This window comes from Cupressus sempervirens, chromosome 2, assembly GCF_028749045.1.
Source record: "Cupressus sempervirens isolate cs-2001-9-10 chromosome 2, ASM2874904v1, whole genome shotgun sequence".
Taxonomy (NCBI): Eukaryota; Viridiplantae; Streptophyta; class Pinopsida; order Cupressales; family Cupressaceae; genus Cupressus; species Cupressus sempervirens.
In genome coordinates, this window is record NC_143119.1 from 54,194,232 (window position 1) to 54,216,343 (window position 22,112).

A 22,112-nucleotide genomic window follows, 5' to 3' on the forward strand; every position below is an offset into this window, starting at 1 on the left:
AGGACTTAGAGCCAAACTAGTACACTTTCAATTAGTCTTTGAGTTGGTGTTTGTTTATTGGTATCACCGTTTCTAGATACTAGATAGAAGTGTAGTTAGACATTTAATCTTGTTAATTACTGTAGACACCTAAATTTGATTACATTGCTTTGGTAATCTAATTTAGCCATCTCTAAAGGCATCATTAATTAAATTCCTATTTAATTAATCCTTTGTCATCCCCTAGTTGATTAATTTAATTAATCATCTATAGTCCTAATTGATAAATCAAATAATCTATTATTTATCAATTAAATCCTTTTCTCCTATCTAATTCCAAAAATCCCCATTTATTAAATAAATCTATTTGATAAATGAAATCCTCAAATTCAAAAACCCCTAACCTATCTCTAATCCTCCATTTAGCCTAATCCACCCCATCCACCCATACTAACCAAGCTTAGCCACTAACTCACCCACCTTCATTAATGCCATCCACTTGCACATCTCTAACATCCCTAATCTAATCCTAAACCCAAGCCTAATCCACCCCCTAATGTTGTCACATTCCTTAAACAAGTTTAAGACTTTCCTAATCCAAACCAAAGTCTCCCCTCAAAAAACCCAACCACTAAGTCATGAGTGCTCTTACAAAATATAAAAGACTCTTACAAGCCCACTCATGACTCTTACATCCATCTTACACACTCTTCCCTGTTCCACACTCATTCCTCTTACATCCCTCTTACATACTCAACCCCACTCATCATGCCTTTAACCAACCCTTTACCCTACCCTCTCACACTCATCCTCCTTGTGACAAGTGTCACCTTCCCATTGGTGATAAACAAGCACAATCCATGTGCTCTCCTTTGAGTGCATCCTAGCCCTCCTTAAGCCTTCATCCATCCTTGCATCTAAGCCCTCCATCCCTCTACCCCTTAGCCTATAAATTGAATCCCATCCCAAGCCATTTCATCAACAATCTTTGAGCTAAAGTTACCATGCTATTTTGAGAACCAAAGCCATCAACCATACCCTTATAATGCCAAATTGAGAGCTCACAAAGCTACCAATTTTCCATTACCCATCTCCATTGAAGCAGCTTTTGAGCATCTTGAGCATACATCTACAGCAAAAGGACACATCTACAGAATCAAAAAAGCATGGAGTGCTTTTTCTTGTGAGGTTTGCACTTCTTGTTTTCTTCCTTTGTCTAAGCATATATGTGAATTTAGTTTTTGGTTTGTGAATGTTTACTTTATTTGTTAATTTTCTTTGCATACTGATTCTGGTTCTACATTTTGGCATGCCTGGTGGGACCCCACTATGGGTCATTTAATCATCTATTTTCATCTATATGTCATTTTTCTAACCATCTAATATTTTTTATTGTTTGAGTGTGTTGTGAGGGTGTTTTGCTTGTTTTTGCAGGTTAAAGAACGCACTTAGGAAGAAGAAATACCATCTAAAAAAAAAAAAATTGCATTTTTCAGCTTTTTTGGCGCAGTTTTGGCGTCTGCAACCTGTTCTGTCTGCGAAAATTGACGTCTGCGAAAATCCGCGTCTGGCAAATTGACATCTACGAAAATCCGCGTCTGCGCAAATCAAAATCTGTGAAAATCTGCATCTGCAAAAATTGACGTTTGCAAAAATCTGCATCTGCGAAAATCGACATCTGCGAAAATCCGTGTCTGCGAAAATCGTCGTCTGTGAAAATCTGCATCTGCGCAAATCGGCGTCTCACCTGTGTTCTGTGCTGCAAATCTATTTTTTCCTCTTCGTATTTTGGTGTCTCTATATTTTAGCATCTTCGTATTTTGACAGACTGTCTTCTCTGCTTACGCGTAGAAAAAACAACAAAAAAAAGTTAAAATTTTTTTTCTCATAGTTAAGCTCTCATTTTTGAAGATTTTGGCTAACTAACTAAATTGCTTTTTTTTTGTCTCATTGTAGGTTGGAGCACATATGGAACCACTAACCATGTTTCTTGCAGGTTTTCATGTTACTAAAAAATGAACTTGAATGTTTAACCATTTATCTTTGAATGCATGTTGCTAAAAAAAAAAATGAACTTGAATGGTTAAACACATTTTCCATTGAATGAATGTTGCTCAAAACACACTCTTGAATGTCATGGATTAAAATAAACTTTCTTTGGAATGCATGCTTAAAACAAAAAATCCAATCTTGAATGCCAAGGATCAATTAACCATTACAATATCAAACACTTCATTTGGAGCTTCTAAAATTGAATAAAACAAATCTCTTTTTCACATGCAATCTAGGTAAAGTTTGATTTTTGGACATTTAAGAAACTTTGTTAAGTTAAAATACAAATTTACAAAAATCAATTTGAGTAGTTCTTTGGACTAACCTCTTTTCTAATCACCCATTAAATATTAACCATTGGTTGCAATCTCAGCGCCATTTATGGGGATGGGTCTACTTGAAAAAAGTGTTAAATGTTCCACAATCTAACTCACTCACTTGGTCTTTGAACGTTTGCTTTAACTTTATCAAAATTCTTAAATGGCCAAAACTCTAGATTAAATCGATCACACTTCAAGTTTGGGCACTAAAATTGAACAAAAACTGACATGGAGAGCCTCCGGGCGCGCGCTTGAAATCGAATGTCACACACTTTTGTTTTGGGCTTAAAATAAACTCACACTCAATCTTGAATGCCTTAAAGAAAATTAATCGATACTTGACGTGGAGGGCCTCCAGGTGCGCGAGTTTGCTTTTGTTGACCCTAACTCTTCTTATTTTTTCCATTCTTCGATCGATTTACTTTTGTTGGTGCTTCAAGTTGGAATTGAACATTGTCTCTTAAACTTGAGTGCTTGCAAAGTCTAGATTAGCACACATAAGAGTCAGTTGGTAAAAGAACAAGCGTGTTTTTTAGCCCAAGGTCATTCGAGTCTTCTCTCCGCTTGTCGTCTTTCGAGGCCATCTTGGGTGCATAAGATTAGGATCCAAAACCTTGTTTCTTTTTAGGAGGCCTGCTTGGGGATTTCATCACCCCTTGGACGACCTCAACTCCAGCGCTCCGACGGAGTATAAGAATCGGGAGGTGAATCGAAAGACACCTCTCTTGGGATCAAGATTTTGTCATTCGGGCTAAGCCTCAAGGAACTTTATACCCTTGAGAAGTGAAAGAGGAGAAGTGGGTTACCGCTCCTCTTGGCTGTGTGACATCCTTTTGGTCTCATCTACGGATTTGGGCCTCACGTACCTTGCATATATCGAGGACTCCCTAGCTAAACCAATTGTCAGCCTTGCAAAAAACCATCTAGGATGTTAATGTGTTTGGAGTGACTGATCGAAACATTTGTAGAACATACACACTTCTTGGCGCAAGTATCACATTCTGAGAACCACAAACTTCTATCTGGGTGTTCCTATCTATTGCTTGTTTTTATTTTACTTGTTGAATGAATGTTTTCCAAACTTGGTCAATCCTAGCTTAGGGCACACTTAGCGTAGTCACTACCTATTTTGGAAGTTGAACAAGTTGAAGCAAAACAACTGAGATTTTTCCCAAAGCCAAGAAAATTCAAGAATTTATGTCGGAACAACCCAAACCCAAACAAAAGTTTCACAAGGTCAAACTCAAGCCATCTCTAGCATACCAAGAACTTTCAGCCAAGAGAAAAGAAATAACACCAAGCCCACGAATTGCCAAACTCCACAAAGCAGAGGACAAAGCTACCGACGAAGCACTTCAAGAGGCCTGGTTAGAGCGCACCATCAAATTTAGCCAACATCCAGGAGTTAATCCTGCTTATGCCTTACCAACTAGGCATGACTTCTATGATTAGACACCCTTGTTTCTCCCCATCTTCTTGGATAAGCTTCACTTTAGAGTCATCTTTGTAGAAAAGCCAGCCATCTTAGGTTATCCCCTTAAGCATTATTAGCTCATCCATCTCATTTAGAATCATACCATCTAGCTAGTAATTGAAAATTTGCACATCTAAGCTTTCAAAATTGTTGTCACCTTGCTAAAAGTTTGCCATTCCTAAAATCTTCCAAATCCACCAATCTCACCAAGGTTATCCCTTTGACAGAGCTTTGTCTAGGGTAATCTAGCTCTTTCACTTGTTATCCCTCATCACCTTGAGCTAAAGGTTGGGATTCGCAAGTGGTCAATCTCGTGTTCTTCCTAAAGGATCATCAGTCTATCCTTAAGTTGACACAATCACCACCAAGCTTGCACATAGGAAAGCAGACCTTTTGTGCTTTGACAACATATCTTTGAAGTTAGAATCTCCAACCCAATCCTCCTTAGGTTTTGTCATATAGCTTTGCCTCAACCTAGGAAATCATTTGCATAGAAAAGCCTTCCCTCTTTTGCATCCATCAGCATTATTGCATCTCATCCCTAGGAGCATTTTTCATGCCACCCGTCACTCGCTTAGCCAAGAAGAAAGAAACAATGGAGCCCTATCATTTGGATTGAACAGCCTCACCCCCCTTGAGCACTCAGCCATCCTTCAGCCCAAAGCAAGCTATGCCATCACCTACTAACATTGAAGCTTTCATGAACCAACCAGGAAATGCAGTATTGGTAAACGCCATTATAGACAAAAACAAAGAGACAATCATGGCTAATTTTTGAAGGGATAATGTAGGAACCTTTGACTTTGGAAGACCCCCTCCATTATCAGATCCATCTCACCCATTGTTTGGGAAGCTGCCACCACCCATAGGCTCTTATGATCCAAATTATCCTCAATATATTCCAAAAGAAGAGCCTCCAGCCAATCCATATGACCCAACAGACCCAAACATACCATCATCCACCCAAGTTGAAATCTCCATGCCGCAAGCCAACCCAGCCACCACCACTCCATCCTTGGTTCATACCTCTCCGCTCCAAACCCCCTTTACTCAAAACACCTCACTGTTCACCCCCTTCACTATTGCTGCTGCTCCCCAACCCAGCCTTCCAAATCCACCCATCTCCCAAATCAGTGCTAGCATCTTTGGCCAACCTCAACAATATACAACAGGGATGTCACCCATGGGGCCAAGTAATCAACCTTTCATCACCCCCAGCTTGTTCACTACAGCCCAGAACACAATCCCATCATTTCCATTAGGTCTTGGGAGCTCAATACCATTAGCCACAAATCTACAAGCTACTACCCTCACTCCACAAAGCTATCAAAACCCACAAGCTACTACCAGTCTTCTACCAAGCTCCCAAGTGACCCCAGCTCCCACCACCACTCTACCAAGCTTCCAAATCCAGCCACAAAGCTATCAAACCCCATCAGTTCCATTCCCAAGCTTTCAATTCCCACCACCTCCACCACCAACTAATCCATTACCTCCAATTACCAACTACTTTTCAATGCCACTTCTAGGAGGTAATCCACCACCCCAGCCAACCACCAATTATTTGCAAATACCATCCCAAATGGGGGCACAACCCACATACATTGGTCAAACCCCACAAGCCCTCTGATCCTTTCCCCAAGCCTCAAAACCATCTTATACCTTACCTCCACAAAGCAATCCATTTATCCCACAGCCAGCTTATGTTCCTCAATCCCAACCTCAAATCCCATATCAACAACAAGCCTCGCAGCACATGCAGCAATATGCGCCGCCTCCCCTCAACAACCCGTCATCCACCATGCAGCTTCCCAAATAATGTACAATCCCTATCAGCAAATCCCTTACAGCCATCCATATTCAGTGGTCCCATCCAGCACATACCTACCTCAAGGCACTCCTACATTGGGGGCACCCCAACCATCACCTATCAATTCAGAGTGGGAGCAAATGAAGACAGCTATGAAAGCCATCCAAGAAGGGAATGATCCAAAGACATTGAAGTTTGAGAATGTGTGTCCTTACCCATTTGACAGAGCCATTACCACGACACCATTTCCCAAACACTTTGAGGTACCTAAATTTGACAAATTCTTGGGAAAAGGAGACCCTGTCACACATATCAAAGAATTTTACATGCATTGCCAGGACATGGCATACAATGATGTCTTCCTCTTGCGCCTTTTTCCCAAAAGCTTGGCTGGACCAGCTCTTGAATGGTTTTATAGAATCCCCTATGGCACAATTAAAAACTTTTCTGAATTATCTGAGGCATTTGTAGCCCAATATGCCCATCTTGTTGAAACAGAGCTATCAATAGTTGATCTTGTCCACACCAAGCAAAAAGGTGGAGAAAGCCTTGCCGAATACCTGCAAAGATGGCAAACCCTTACCACCTGCATATCCTGCACCTTTGCAGAACGCCATGCGGTGAAAATGTTTATTGATAATGCACATCCCAGCTTGGCTCACCACATGACCATGAACTATTTGCAGACCTATAAGGATATCAAAGAGAAAGGAATGATCCTTGAGCAAGGACTCATCAAAGATGCTGTGGTAAAGATTTACAAAGAGGCCAACCAAAATCAATCACATTCCAATGACAAGTCTAGGTATTGGAACAAAAACAAGCATGTTGCAACAGATGGGGTTACTGACACTAGACATGTGAATATCGTTGGTCCTTCTCAAAACCAGTCTAACCCACCATATCAAACAAACAACCAAAAAGCTATCAATTACCAACAACGAAATAACCAAAGCTATCAAAACCACAATACAAGACCCAACTTTCAAGGGTCTAACAATCAAGCTAATGCCATCAATGTAGCTGCAGGGCAAAAGCCCAGATTCCAACCTGCACCTAGAAACTATACACCCCTTGGTGAACCATTGGATGTTATTTTTGAGAAATTGGCTAAGGAAAACCTCATCAAATTTCCTCCTACCCAGCAAATTGATCCAAGCCAATCCAAAGCTGCATGGTACAAGGACAATGAGTATTGCAAGTTCCATAGGGTAAACGGTCACACCACCCTCATAAGCATGAAACTGAAAGACTATGTGCAAGACCTCATTGATCGGAAGGAAATCACTGTTGGTGCCCAAACCTCTCCTAATGCAGGCTTACAGATTTATCAAAATGCTTTTCCTCCACACAACAACCAAAATCCTGGAAAAGCACCTATCCAAAACAACACCAACAATCGCTAGCCAAACCAACAGCATGGGAAGAACAATGACCACACTTCATCCTATATAGACTATGGTAGCCTTATAGGTTGTATATCTGAGAAAGAGCCTTCTGTCAATGTTATCAATATCTGAGGACCAGACAATGAGTGTGCAATCACCACTCGAAGAGCGCGATTTAACATCGCAGGCCCACCAGTTTCATCAACACCATCAGCTCCATCAAAAAGCCGGTACAATATCTTGGAACACCTTGGGAACATGCCAGCCCAAATATCCATTTTAGACCTTCTCCGCACTAGTCCTGTGTACAAAGACATCCTTGACAGTGCTCTCATAAAATCTTGTGTCCCTTCTGATATCAATGCTACTAATTTTCTTAATTTTGTTGGACACCTTTCATCCTCATGTGCCCTATCTTTCAAATCCACCGACATACCCGCGGTTGAGCCAGATCACACCCTTTCGCTTCACATAGCCATCATGGTATCCAATTTTGCTATGAAAAGAGTAATGATAGATAATGGATCAGCCTTGAACATTTGCACCCTAAAATTTATAAAACAAGCTGGGTATACTGAGGCAGATATGATCAGTGAGGTTATCACCATCAAAGCTTATGACAACTTGGAAAGGACCACAGAAGGGACTATTTTGCTACCAATCAAGGTTGGGCCAGTCATTCAAGAGACAGTTTTCCATGTTGTTGATCTAAACCTACCATTTAACATCCTCCTTGGTCGCCCATGGATTCATGCTATGAAGGCCGTTCCATCCACCTACCATCAGTGCATCAAATTTTTGCATCAGGGCACTGAGGTAACCATCCATGCTGATCCAGAACCCTTTGCTTACTGCAATGCGGTTGAAGCTTCATATATAAACCATTGCCCTGGAATAGACATCGGCACAGCCATCGCCAGCTCATCCCACACTTGTAATGACGCAGAAACCATCCTTGCCTCCACCGTATCTACTGTAAAGATCAACAACAAAGGTTGTGGAGAATATAGTCTATCAGATGCATTTGCTGTTGGAGCAATCCCACTTGATCCACATACCCATGGACGGCCAACATATCACAAAGCTAAGGAGATTCCACCTCCTCGATACAAACAGTTTGGCCCAACCACCTTTGTGTCCTCAAAAACCCCTCTTCATGAGGAGCTCACTCCAGGTATCAACAAATGGCTACATAAGGATGCACCTCCAAGAAATCAAGCACGCCTTGATCACTTGAGCTAGAAGTATCCCCAACAACATAAGCTCGTCACTAAAAAATGGAACTATCAAGGAGGTGGACTAGGACCAGAAGAAAGGGGCATGCAATGTCCCATAGAAGCACATAATTGGGAAATAAAGTCAGGTCTTGGCTTTGGCATACCCACAACTGGGGGCACCAACGAGAATGGTCACGCTTTTTCGAACATCCACCATGACCTTGTCGAAATCAAAGACATTCCTGAGGAAGTTGAAAAGAGAGCCTACGACAATATCCCAGACCAAATCTTCCTAGGAGACTCTGTTCTCCGAGAACTATCCATCCATCTCATTGACCTACCACTTGCTCATCCACAACTCATAGATTGGGACCAACCAAGTGTCATACATATTGATGAGTTCACATCAGAGGAAGTGCTTCTAAGATTCATGGGAGCTGAAACTCCTCATAAGAAGACAAAGCCAGATTTTGCCTACATCTACAAGCTAGATCCCAAGGGGTATTTTGGAGAAAATCCCCAACCTAGTTTCGATACACCCAAAACTGGAACTAAGGTAAATCTGGGACTAGCTAAGGCAACGAAGAGAACCCCTCAGCAAGAAAATCTAGAGCCACAAGAAGAACATGAGGATTTAGTATTGCCTCCTCAAGATAATCGACCAGAGGTGTCTTCTATTCTAATAGAGGATACTAGAGAAGTCAACATTGGTTCTTCAGAGATCCCTAGAATTGTTCACATTACTGCATCCCTATCACAAGACCAAGTTGACCTCCTCTTTGAGGTTTTACGAGAGAACATTGGCCGATTTGCATGGTCATATTAGGACATGCCAGGACTTGATCCAAAGCTTGTAGTTCATCATCTTGCAGTCGATCCAAAGATCAAGCCCGTCAGACAAAAGCTTAGAAAAATGCACCCCAAGGTGGCATTACTAGTCAAAGCTGAACTAGAAAGAATGTTAGCTGCTAAGGTTATCCGACCTATCAACTACTCAGAATGGATCTCCAACATGGTCCCTGTCACTAAGCCTTCTGGTGACATCAGAATCTGCACTGATTTTAGAGATCTTAACAAAGCTTGTCCAAAGGATGATTTTCCCTTGCCCAACATAGATATGATTGTAGATCTTACAGCTGGACATGAAATTCTGTCCCTTATGGATGGATTTTCTGGGTATAATTAGATCAAGATTGCAGAAGAGGACCAGCATAAGACAACATTCACTACCCCTTGGGGAACCTTTTGCTACACCATGATGCCTTTTGGCCGAAAGAATGCTGGGGCTACCTATCAAAGAGCTATGACAGCCATTTTCCATGATCTTATCCATAGCATTTTGGAGGATTATGTGGACAATATCCTAGTCAAATCTCACACCTTCATGGATCATCTTGCTGACTTGGAGAAAGTCTTTGATAGGTTGGCCCAATATCATCTCATGCTAAATCCCAAGAAGTGTGTCTTTGGGGTCACATCTGGAAAGCTTCTAGGCTTCATAGTTTCTAAACGAGGTATAGAGATCGACCCCAAAAAGGTCAAGGCTATCTTAAACATGCCTCCTCCCCAGACACTGTGACAGCTTTGCTCTCTTCAGGGAAAACTTCAATATGTCTAGTGCTTCATCTCCCAACTTGCAGATAAGTGTACACCATTTTCACACTTGCTAAAGAAGAATGAGAACTTCAAGTGGGATCTTTTATGTCAGCGTAGCTTCGATCAGCTCAAGCAGTATCTCACCAATCCCCCTATCTTGGTTCCACCAATTCTTGGTCGTCCCTTGATCTTGTATATATCAGCAACACCTACTGCTCTAGGGGCACTTCTAGCACAACATGATGATTATAGCAGAGAGAGAGCCATCTACTATATCAGTAGAACCCTAGTTGGTTATGAACTCAATTACACTCCTATGGAAAAAGCTTGTTTGGCAGTTGTTTTCTGAACTCAAAAGCTTCGCCACTACATGCTAAGTCATACCATCCAACTAGTCTCCAAGATTGACCCTCTCAAGTATATGCTCTCTAGAACAGCACTTACAGGCTGTTTGGCCAAATGGGTTATGCTACTAAGTGAGTTTGACATCCAGTATGTGGACAGAAAGGCAATCAAAGGGCAAGCTATAGCAGATCACCTAGTTGATGCACCTCTAGTAGATGCATATCCTTTGCTCACAGAATTTCCAGATGAGCATATTTGCCTAATTGAAGAACAGCCCCCATGGAAGCTTTATTTTGATGGCTCATACACCTCTCATGGATCAGGGGTAGGAATATTATTAGTTACACCTTAAGGAGATTACATTCCAAAAGCCTTCAAGCTACAATTCCCTAGCACCAACAATATAGCAGAATATGAAGCCCTTGTAGCAGGATTAAAGATAGTTGCAGAATGGAATATCACTGAGTTAGAAATCTTTGGCGATTCCCAGCTCATCATCAAACAAGTCTTAAATGAATATCAAACCAAAGATGAAAAGCTATTACCCTACAAAGAGCTAGTTGATCAGCTGACCTAGCATTTTACAAAGCTTCAGTTTACACAAGTACCTCGAATGCAGAATAAGGTAGCAAATGCCATGGCCACTATCGGCTCGCTCTTGGAAATTCCCCAAGATGCTACGCAGTATGAATTTTTAGTTGAACAGCTCCTCACACCCGCTTATGCAAATGAGGATTCAAATCGTGTTTGTATCTTGGTTGGTCCCCAATCCCCTTGGTACCATGAAATTCATGCTTACCTTAACGATGGTATCATATCCCCTCACCTCACATGCACCCAATGCCAGAACCTCATCCAAAAATCATCCCGCTATGTTATCATAGCCAATACCCTATATCGTCAAGGTTATCACGATACTCTCTCTCGATGTTTAGATGAAAATGAGGCTGCGATGGCATTAAAAGAAGTACATTCTGGACTTTGCGGTGCCCACACGAGTGGTATTGTCCTAGCACGACAAATCCTTAGAGCAGGCTACTATTGCCCTACCATTGAAGAAGACTCTTGTGACTTTTTCAGAAAGTGTCTCCCATGTCAGCAGCATGCAAATCTTGTGCACGCTCCAACACAAGATCTACAGCCTCTTGCACCACCTTGGCCTTTTGCTTGTTGGGGCCTTGATCTAGTTGGAAATATCACACCTCTCTCATCTGATGGACATAAATGGATAATAACAGCTACAGACTATTTCACTAAGTGGGTGGAAGCAGTCCCCCTAGTCTCAGCTACAGGAGTTCAAGTCTCCAAGTTCATCTTGTACCACATTGTTTGTCGCTTCGGCATCCCATCCACCATCTTCACTGACCACGGAGGTAACTTTGAAAATCTCAACATGGAAGAATTATGCACTTCCCTCTGCATCCATCACTGCTTTTCTAGCCCATATTTCCCACAAGGTAATGGCCAGGCAGAGGCAACTAATAAAACCCTCCTCAAAATCCTAAAGAAAGTTGTCAATGATTTCGGCCATGATTGGCACCTTCAAATAAATCTAGCTCTATGGGCCTATCGAACTTCCTTCCGTACATCCACAGGCACAACTCCATACTCCCTATTCTATGGTGCTGAAGCAGTATTACCTATAGAAGTTGAACTTCCCTCACTACGCATATCTTTGTGAGGGAAAATCTCAGATGAAGAATACAGAGTAGCTCGACTCACCCAGCTAGATCTCTTAGACGAGAAGAGACATCAAGCCTATGACCATCTCACAGTCTATCAAGCTTGTCTCAAAAGGAATTTCAACAAGAAGGTGCTCCCACGACACTTTCAGCCAGGTGACATGGTCCTCAAAGAAAATATGAAAGTCCAAGCAGATTGAGAAAAGAAAGGCAAGTTTGAACCTACATGGCTTGGTCCTTATGTGGTTACTGCCTCCTTTGGCTCCGGAGCCTATCAATTATCTACACTAGAAGGAGAACTCTTGAATGATCCCACTAACATCATTCATCTCAAGAAGTTCTATGCTTGAAGATCCTTGGTATACCCAGCTTTTGAAAAATACAAAAAAAAATAGTAAAGAGAAATAAGCGTCCAATGGTGAAAACTTGGCAATTCAAGTGCCTTGGATAGGTACCTTGGTGAAAACCTGGTAATTTAGGCACCTTGTGTGCTAAAGACTAATCCATTATCTATCACTATCCTATCCCTCATCCATCCACCCACCATCCCATAAAACACTTGCTTGTTCCCTTGGTGTTCCAATAAAATATTCAAAATCTGATGGAGCTTGTCAATACCTCCTGTACAGCTTGTAAATCTTGTACCAAAGCTTGTATTATACCTTTTAAATCTTGTACCATACCTTGTATATATCCAAATCTTGTCCAAAGCTTGTACCATATTCTAGCTTGTAAATAATCTTGTATCCTAGCCTGTATCCTATCACATGCACACACAGAATCCCATTTTCCTTAAGCTTTTCACAAACCATCTACCTATCCACCTATCAACTATTATAGACATCCCATCCTTCACAAACATTTCCCTCTCACAAAAAAAACCAAAACATGAACAAACTTGTACATTTGTAACATATCTTGGTCTGTCAGCTTGTACATCCTCTTTAGCTTAGTATCATTGTATCTATCCGGCTTTCATGTTAGTTCATCCTTGGTCAACATCTTGCACACATCGCACACCTTGGTTAGATATTCCAATGGATCCTTTAGCTAGATCTCCTGTCACCAAAGTGTTATCCTTCTTAGTTCAGCTTGCCAGACACATCACTCATCCAGATCCATCAGCTTAGGTGCTCTCTGATAGATTCTTGCAGGATATAGCTTTCCTCATGTCTGATCTTGGTCCGTTAGTACCTCGTCCTACCCATCTCGTTGGCAAATAGTTCTCTTTTAGATTTTCACTTTCTTTTGATTTGGGATCTTCCCTTTTGGGTCTTGAAATATCTTTTCCAAGCAATCTCCTTGTTCCCTCCTCAAGGTTGCCACGATCTTCCATATCATGGTATGCTGCGAATGGGGCAATTAGAGCGTAAGGTCTTAATCAGGTCTTTTTCTTGTTTACTTTTTCTTCTTGTGGGTTACCTAGTGTCGTTTCCACATTGCTTCCTCTGGGATTCATGTGTGATACTGGGGCAATCCTTGTGTGTTTGTTTTGAGTCAGTTCGTCAGTCCTCTGGACGGTTGGTAAAAAGGCCTTGATGTTCTTGGTAACCCTGGCAATTAACCAACAGTCCTATAGCAAATCTAGTGCTCAACTACATGGTGGTACTTCTCTTTGAAGTATCCCCCCGCTCAAAAAGCTTCAATGGATTCCCTTCATCTCCATTATCCCCCATCCATATCCTACATTTGTCGCTCCTACCCTAGCTTATGCATCAGTATCTCTTTGAATCACTCCTCACGCTTAGTCTTAGGGATCCACCAATCAAATCAATCCACCAAGCGTCATCTTTTCCACAATCCTAGTCCTAGGGATCTCCGAAACCCATCTTCTGCCAATCTGACTCTTTGAAATCCTGTTGCATCAGCTTTATCATTCTATCATCCATCTCCCTACCATGGATTCCTTTTATAGCGCTCCGCTCCTCCATCTCCCCCCCCCCCCAATCCTGGAAAGTCTTAAGCTTGCTTTACTATTGTGCCTTTGATTTCCCTTTATCATTCTTTCGTAGTGAGAGTTTGAGCTAATTCAGCCCCTTCTCTTTGCCAACCTGCGTCTCAGCTCGTCTCAATTTCTTGTACTTTTCAAGAAGTCATCGAGCCTCATTTCTCTCCTCGCCGCCTTCTTGAGGGGGCATCATCTAAGTCTAGTCTCTCCTCTTCTTATCCGAGACTGGGGCAACCTTGTTGCTAAAACATCTTCCTCGTGTCATCTTCATTCGAACTTCTTTGAAATAGTGTTGTTTCAACACTATGTCAAAGAGGGGCAAAATGTAGACACCTAAATTTGATTACATTTCTTTGGTAATCTAATTTAGCCATCTCTAAAGGCATCATTAATTAAATTCCTATTTAATTAATCCTTTGTCATCCCCTAGTTGATTAATTTAATTAATCATCTATAGTCCTAATTGATAAATCAAATAATCTATTATTTATCAATTAAATCCTTTTCTCCTATCTAATTCCAAAAATCCCCATTTATTAAATAAATCTATTTGATAAATGAAATCCTCAAATTCAAAAACCCCTAACCTATCTCTAATCCTCCATTTAGCCTAATCCACCCCATCCACCCATACTAACCAAGCTTAGCCACTAACTCACCCACCCTCATTAATGCCATCCACTTGCACATCTCTAACATCCCTAATCTAATCCTAAACCCAAGCCTAATCCACCCCCTAATGTTGTCACATTCCTTAAACAAGTTTAAGACTTTCCTAATCCAAACCAAAGTCTCCCCTCAAAAAACCCAACCACTAAGTCATGAGTGCTCTTACAAAACATAAAAGACTCTTACAAGCCCACTCATGACTCTTACATCCATCTTACACACTCTTCCCTCTTCCACACTCATTCCTCTTACATCCCTCTTACATACTCAACCCCACTCATCATGCCTTTAACCAACCCTTTACCCTACCCTCTCACACTCATCCTCCTTGTGACAAGTGTCACCTTCCCATTGGTGATAAACAAGCACAATCCATGTGCTCTCCTTTGAGTGCATCCTAGCCCTCCTTAAGCCTTCATCCATCCTTGCATCTAAGCCCTCCATCCCTCTACCCCTTAGCCTATAAATTGAATCCCATCCCAAGCCATTTCATCAACAATCTTTGAGCTAAAGTTACCATGCTATTTTGAGAACCAAAGCCATCAACCATACCCTTATAATGCCAAATTGAGAGCTCACAAAGCTACCAATTTGCCATTACCCATCTCCATTGAAGCAACTTTTGAGCATCTTGAGCATACATCCACAGCAAAAGGACACATCTACAGAATCAAGAAAGCATGGAGTGCTTTTTCTTGTGAGGTTTGCACTTCTTGTTTTCTTCCTTTGTCTAAGCATATATGTGAATTTAGTTTTTGGTTTGTGAATGTTTACTTTATTTAATGTTCTTTGCATACTGATTCTGGTTCTACAATTACTTGTTCCATGGGTAAGTTGGTTATTTCCTAAAACTTAAGAAGAAAGAATATTGGTAACATACCTTACGAATCTCTCAACTTCTTGCTTAGCATGAATCTATCAAAGGAACCCTGAGAAGGGGGAGCCTTCCCTTTAAGGTAGGAGAGACTTTGTCTCATATGTTGTTTGTGGTCATCCTATTTTGTGATTGGGCTTTCAAAAAACTATCAGTTGCAAAATACCCACCCAACACTATGCATGCAACAAGTATGGACAAATGAAGAAATTTTGAAAAGATAATATTAACACTAAGCCTTTTACTGGTTATTATTTCAATTGTTAGTTTTATGGGTGTAAGCCACATGAATGCAATGCTAAGTCTAATGAACATAAAAGTGAAATATCTAATGATAAACCTAATACTAGAAGGTTTATTGGGAATAAAAATATTATATCTACTAGAGTTACATGTTACAAATACAAAAAAATATTGGACATATTTCTAGAGATTGGTATTGTGCATACTTGGGAATCTCTTCTTGGATCAAAGCTAGACATATCTTTTTCCCTACAAAATTTAATTTTCTTTTTTGAGAGGTCGCTAAATTCTCCTTTGGGGTGGGACCTATAATTTTTAATAATTTCCCTAATAGCCCAATATGTGGTTTTTTTGGCTATAAAAGTAGAGATCTAGGATTAGGAAGGTAGAATGCATTTAGATATAAGGAAAATATAAAATATTGGCTCCATAAGCTTGAGATCTTAAGCTCACTAAAATTAATTTGAATAGATATAATTGTAACTAGGTAGGCCTTATGCTTATCATGTTTAATGAATATTATCTTATCATTGTTGCATTTATTCCTCTATAATTTTGTGTGGTTTCTCCTATATGGTGGCTTCCATGTGTAACTTTAATAAATGATAGTTGGTAGGGGCTCTTGTGACCCTCTAGCCTTGCATTATTGAGAAATATTATTACTAAAGTGATGATTTGTGGTACCACCCCAATCATAGTTATTCCCTCTAAACAAAGATTTTCTACATGACCAAAATATTGGGTTATGCATTACATGTTTGATTTTTAATGTTATAAGTTATTACTTTACATTTTGGCAAATAGGTAACAAGTTATTTCATATCAGCTATTTTATAGATTTATTGTTAAAAGGTTAAATAGGTGTAAAAGTTCAAGGTATTGATTCATCCCTCCCCCCTCCCCCTAAATTTCCAATAGTGGGACCACCCATGAACTCCATTTCCTAGTTATTTGAGTTGCCTCTAGATTTAGATGATGTCCATTGACAACTTCCTTGCCTATCTCCTTCATTTTGAGAGTTCATCTAGAAGGTCATCCTAGTTTTTTTTCAGCACCCATGTCCACCTCATTTTTCCTTCTCTTAATTTCTAGCTTCTTCTATTCTTCCTAATCATTTTCCACTGGAGAGTCTAGTGAATATATGCTAACTAGGAAGGTGGTATAAAATTTGGTGACCACCATTCTTAGAGTAGTCATACCCACTTTGGATGGTTAGGCAAGTTCTATAGCAATCAACTTGGGGGGAGGAGATGGATAGATCTCCCCATCCATTTTTTTTACATTGAGATAGTCTCTATTGGAAAACATGTAGAAAAGCATAAGGATGTAACTCTAGAATCTATAGGGGTTGAGGATGAGGCCACAATTGTCTTCATGGGAAAGATTGGAGCCATCCTAGTCCTTGGGTGAAATGTGTCTATATCTTGGAATATTTCCCATCTTCAAGTTCCAACCTTGTTGATTATGTAGAGGAAGAGTTTGTCAAAGTTTTGAGAACCTCCAAAATATTTTTCCATGAAAATATATTCAACACACACAAAGTACAAACTTATTCTTCTACCTTCTTCACATTTTGTTGCATGTTTTCTAGTTTAGGGGATAGATAGGATTGTAGCTCAAGTAAGTTAAGCATTACACTACCTTGTTCACGTTGTAGTTTCTTCATCCAATGCATAATTTTCTTCATGTATTCACTATAATTGGAGGTTGATCTTGAAATAGGACCAAGATGACCACTCAAGATCTCCAACTCCTTTTGAGCTTCACCCTTTTGTTGCTTCAAATCTTTGTAAAAATAATAGTAATTTGACACTTTAATAAACAATTAACCACCTCATTCAGTATTGACTTTCTATCCTTCACCGCATCTCTCAATGTATCTTGATATGCAGTAACCTTGTCCATTAGTTTAACTATCATCTTCTTTTCCAAGTTTTCTTCTACAATATTCATTGATTTAGTTTGCAAGTCTAAACCCTAATAAAAGAAAATTAATAATTTAATCTTCCTCATTATACTCCATATCAAGGACTAACTTGGCTAGAATATTTTTAGCTTGTCTTAATAATCTTTCATTCTTCTTTTTGGATCTCATCTTGTCTTGTTCAACCTCCTTTAATTGTTTTGAGTATTTCATCAATTCCCTAGGCTTCAATTTAGTAGTGTCCACTGGTGTGTAAATTGCATCTTCTTCTTCTTCTATTTCCTCCTCCTCTTCTTCTTAAATAGTATACGTTGGTGTATGTGAATTAATTTCCTCTTTACATGATATTTTTCTTCTACCTTTTTTTTTTTTATATTTCTAAGTTTTTGTAACTTTTTCTTCTTCCTTCTCAAAGATTAATTCCTCTATATGTTCTATAGGAGATGGTGAGGGTGAATCCTTCTAACCTGTGATGTCTACTATCTCAACCTTAGCTGTACTAGTTTGTGGGGACTCAATAGGTGCATTAGATATAGTTTGTTCTTCCACTTCTTGTGTTGTATGTTTCTTTATTTTAAATATTGTCTCCCATGTCCCAATAGTTTCATTATATAAATTATCTATATCACAAATATTAGTCCTACTAGCTCTATTCTTTATCCCAAACTTCTTCCGTTGAGCTTCTACCTTTATTTTGGATTCTTTAGAGATTAACTCGAGCTACACTTGTGCCATTTCTTTCTCCATAATTTTTATGCCTAACTTCAAGGTTGTGGTCTATTTTACATCTATCAATTACTATATTTTATTAAGAATAAAAGAGCATGTGTTTCCAAAGATGTTCCGCTAAATTTATGAAGATCATGTACAAGACATCCTTAGTTTTCTTCTTATCTTCATCACTCCTTGAGTTAGATCTTATGTCAAAACAAGTTGGTCCACCTTATTCCATAATATAATTCACAATATTATTAATAATATGTTTTTTCTTCATTCCTCTCTTTTTTTAGTTTTGAAGCTTTTGTGTCTAACTCTTCCTTTCTTCTCCATCCTTTGTAGATTCCTTCTTATCATACTTTCCCTCTATGGATTTCCTTTTCCTTATGTGTATTTCTTTCTTATTTTTATGTTCAATCTTTGATTTGGTTTCCTTTGTGGACAAATTTCTTTGTTTACTTTTCATCCTTCCATATAAATTATGGGATTTTTGTTGATGGGTTGATTCCTACTGCAATAGTACTAGATGTTCCTTCTTCATCACCACTAGACTTTTACTCTAGATTAGCTAATGTTCTCCTTGCTGTCCTTTCATAGATTAGTTTCTCCAATTATTAATGGATATTAGGAAAGCCTCTTCATATGAACTAAATCTTTGTATTTTTGTCTTGATATTTTGACAAAAAAACATGTACGCATTGGCTTGTGAAATTACTCTCTATTGTGATCCCATGGGTAGAAGCCAAGGTGGTCTAGTTTCAACTTCTTGCATAATGCATGCATATGTGTCTAGTACAAAAAAATATCATCTTTATACTTTTCTAATATGTTAACTTCAGAATGCTTTCTCATTTATGCATCTTAGCTTGGAAATTTTTGAAATAACCCAACATAACATTGTTGAATATTTTACCTAATTCCTTTATAAATTTTCTTATCTAAGTCACTACCAATTTATCCTTTGACCACGTAACCTTACCTCTATTAGGAAATAAATTTTGGACATATAAAATATAAATACCAATAGGGAACCATACTTGAGTATAAATTTCTTATCTCTTTTTATTCTCTCCATGTTCACCAAGAGTTGATTCTAATCATTTCATATATATCATACAACACATCATCTTTGACAATCTAATATGCAACATATATAGTAACATTGGGCTCATTATTTGTACAAATCTACTAATATAATCTATAGGCTATCACTATTTATGTGAAATAAGATTATTTATATTTAATATCATCAATTATCATATCCCTTCAATCATACTTGGATTTGGTTATCTTGGTAACAAAACTTTCTATCACCATTCTCAATATATTTTCTTCACCTTGTGCTCAAAAACCTATAGCTATATGAATTACTATTTTGGAGATTTTGTCTTTTTTTTCTAGCCACATAAACCAATCATGGATTCTACTCAACATTTTATAAATCCAATCAAGATGTAATTTAATAAGAATGTCCACCATGTATGTTAAAACCTTTTGCCTATATGTGCTTATGCTCATCTTCCAACAATCCATTTGTGCACATATCATCATACTCTTCCTTGATTTTTTTGGCTTCTAGTTCTTTATTTTTTCAATTGATATAGGACCAAACATATTCAATCAACAACAATCTAGAGGTATGGTAGATAGGGAACCTAACATGTCATATTCGACCTCTTTGGTTGGATGGAGCACGAAAATGGGTCTTGGCATCACAAACTTGATAACCAGAACAAGAGTATCAATATTATTTACCATATGATTAAACTAACATAGAACACAAATACAACAACAAACCAAAATGATAAATCATAATACATGGGTTAGGGTACTCAAAAACTTGATAGAAATTCACTTTAAAATGATTTAATTCAAACACAACAATTTTTGTATATCAATCTAGACAACTCTTGAGTGCTCAAATGAAAGTAAAGGGGCCAAATGAAATAACTATCCTCTATTTATCATTGAGAAATAGACATTTCACACTTAACTATAACCTTAGCAATGGTATTAATAGTGCCTTGACATTGGTTAATGAATATTCACTAGTTGATACTCATCAATAAGTTATGACCGATATCGAATAGATGTACAATATGAAATCTTCAATGCGATCATTATAAAATCACTCACAATTCTCAAATTCTTTATAAAAATAAAAACCATAGGAATTTATGTCATAATGTGCATATAGGTCTTACCACTCTTGAACAAATGGGATCATTAAATGATTTGTCTCTAAGTCCCCCCCCCCCCCCCCCCCCCCACCCACCTTAAGAAAATATTGTGCATGGTTTGAAGATGAATCCTTTGCATAAGATGTTGTAGACTTTCCTTCAAGTGACTTGACATGTCCTTGTTGCTCTTTCTTCTTCACCCAATTCTTCCTCATCTCACTTTTTAATTTATTAAAATTCACAATATTCTTTTCCTTTTTTATCCTATGACCAATTAGGAGGTCAGTTCCTATATCTACAATCTATGACAAGGTGAATAATCTAATAGCATTGGAAATAAGCCAAGTTGACCTCTAGGGTCCAACATTCCCAATTTGGGTTCTCATTCTACAATTTATTGCTAGATGGCCATAGTTACCACATACTAAGCATATAATATTAGAATGTTTCTCCATTCTATAAGAGTTACCACCTAGACTGTTGACTTAGGAGCTCTCTCTTTAGATTTGTATCCTTTAACTTTGTGTCCATACTTATTGCATATACAACAATGTCCATTAAAACTACCACCATTTGATCTAGTGCTAGGTCTAGATCTATAATCATAATTTGTATGACCATCTACTATTAGGTCTTGATTAGACTCATAATATATATGACCATACTTGTGACAATAATTGAAATTACCCTCAAATGAATAATATTTACTCACTAATTTTATCCTACACACATTTGCAATGTAACCAAGCTTACCATAGTTATAAAAAGTGTGTTTTCTAGTTTTTCTTAACTAGATTTCTTGTGAATTCATTTTGATCATTGTTGTGGTTTCAAAATGCACTCCCCATTTTTACACAGAAAATGGGGACCCCCTAGTTAAAATTTCTATACTAGGCTCTTAGTTCAGAGAACTGGTCATTTTGGACCCTCCCATGGGTTTGGGATAAACCCTAATGTCTAATTGGGGAGGTCCAAGAAGTTAGAAACTTAAGAAAATGAGTTTTTTTTTACTCTAATGTTCTTTAAGTGTGCATATGTGCACTTCCACAGATGTGCATGTGCACTAAGTGTGCATGTGTGCATTGCATTCTTTGAGGATGTGCACATGTGTGCAATCCTAGAGGGTGCACACTTGTGGGGTGCATACTGAGTTTGGGGTGTATATAAAACCCTGACCCCCTCACTTCATATCATTCACATCTTCCTCCCTCCTAAGTGTCAACCTTCATATCCTTATGCCCTGTGCAACTCCTCTCCCTCTTGCACACAACATAAGATAGGGTTAGCCACCTCCATAAGGTGTGCACATATGCACCCCAATAAATTGTGCATGTGCACACCTCTATAAACCATTTAAAAAAAAAGCTTAATTGAAAACAACTGACCCTAACAAAAGACACCTAAGTCACTAAAAGGTGTGCACATGCTCACCTCCACACTGAAATAAGTTAAAGCAAAATTGGACAAACCCAAGGATTTCATGAAGGTGTGTACATGTGCACCTCCATAAGGTATGCATGTACACACCTCCATGATTCGTTTGAAAGAAAAAGAAGTATGAACTTAGACACTCCCTCCTCTTTAAGTACTATGTAGTACTCATGTGTGTAGCTGTGCACATGGGCACGTGCACACTTTTTCAAGATCCACAACTACACAAAAATCCTTTCAAAGGCTAAATACAATGCACCAAT